At 45.4% G+C, this 1108-nt stretch overlaps 1 pseudogene across 1 annotated transcript; it reads right to left on the bottom strand.

Annotated features, from left to right (window-relative positions):
• Nucleotides 1-6: 6 nt before the first annotated feature.
• Nucleotides 7-1102, bottom strand: LOC116273550 (annotated as a pseudogene). Its single transcript, XR_004181865.1, has one exon. The product of XR_004181865.1 is annotated as a cell division control protein 6 homolog pseudogene (transcript).
• Nucleotides 1103-1108: the final 6 nt, after the last annotated feature.

A 1108-nucleotide genomic window follows, 5' to 3' on the forward strand; every position in this document is an offset into this window, starting at 1 on the left:
TGCCACCTGCTGTTTGCGACAGACTTTACTGTAGGCTTCATATAACTTCCCCAGAGTGACCTCTTTGATTTTCAACTGCCTGATCAAGAGCATCAAAGAGCAGACCAAGATCTTCTGCTGAAGAGGGAAGGAATCTTGTGCTCCTTGGCTCAAGGTCATCCTATTACCATCAACTTCTGATATGACTTGGGATATGTGAATAAGACCAACCCTCTTGGGAATCAGAGGCTCAGAAGGTGATTTACATTCAGACAGTGGTTTGAGAACAGTCTGGCTTTTGACATCTGACTCTACAATTTCAATAGCTCTCCTGCAAACATCTAGTGCTTTGCGAACATCTCCTGAAACAGCAGAGACTTTGCGGGCACAGAATTGAATTGCAGCATTGTCCAGAACCTGATCTCTAGATACCTGAGTAAGTCGATCTTGCAAAATAGCGACTATCTGATTTCTGGTATAAGGTGGGAAGTTCAACAGCTGTGGCTTACATTTTTCTCTAGCTTGAAGCCTAGGCAGAATTCTATCTGTGAGATCCAGGGTATTAGCAATACCAATCAGCACCAAGCGAGAATTGCTCAGCCGTGGCCATTCAAATAGTGTGTACAATACATCCTGGCCTTTGCTGTCCAGTTGATCCATCTCATCCAATACCAACACAATCATGGGGCCCTTCTCTGCAGTCATATGTTTTTCTAATTTCCTCATCATGTCCTTCCCAGCTGGCTTGGATACCTCTTCCTGACAAATCTCCTGAGCAATAGCTGGGAATACAGCCTGGGCACTCCTCAAGGACATGCAATTCAGCATGATAGTTTTAAAGCCTTTCAGTTCCTTCTTGAGGTCTTGCAGAATCCGGCTTAAGCAGGCAGTTTTTCCAGTTCCAGGAGCACCAGAAAGGTAAAGGCTTCCAGCTTTTTTCCCACAGATGTGTTCCCTCAGGAAACTCCTGATGACATCCATCTCCCTTTCCCTGGCAGGCAGCCGATCTGGGACAGCTGTGTTCAGGACCAGCTTTGCTTGCTGGTAGCAAGTGCCTTCTTGCTTGAATAGTCTCACACATTCAGATTCTTTCTCCAATATGCATCTCTGCTCAGAATTTGTTGTGATC

The sequence above is a fragment of the Papio anubis genome, unplaced genomic scaffold (genome assembly GCF_008728515.1).
Source record: "Papio anubis isolate 15944 unplaced genomic scaffold, Panubis1.0 scaffold8648, whole genome shotgun sequence".
Classification (NCBI taxonomy): Eukaryota; Metazoa; Chordata; class Mammalia; order Primates; family Cercopithecidae; genus Papio; species Papio anubis.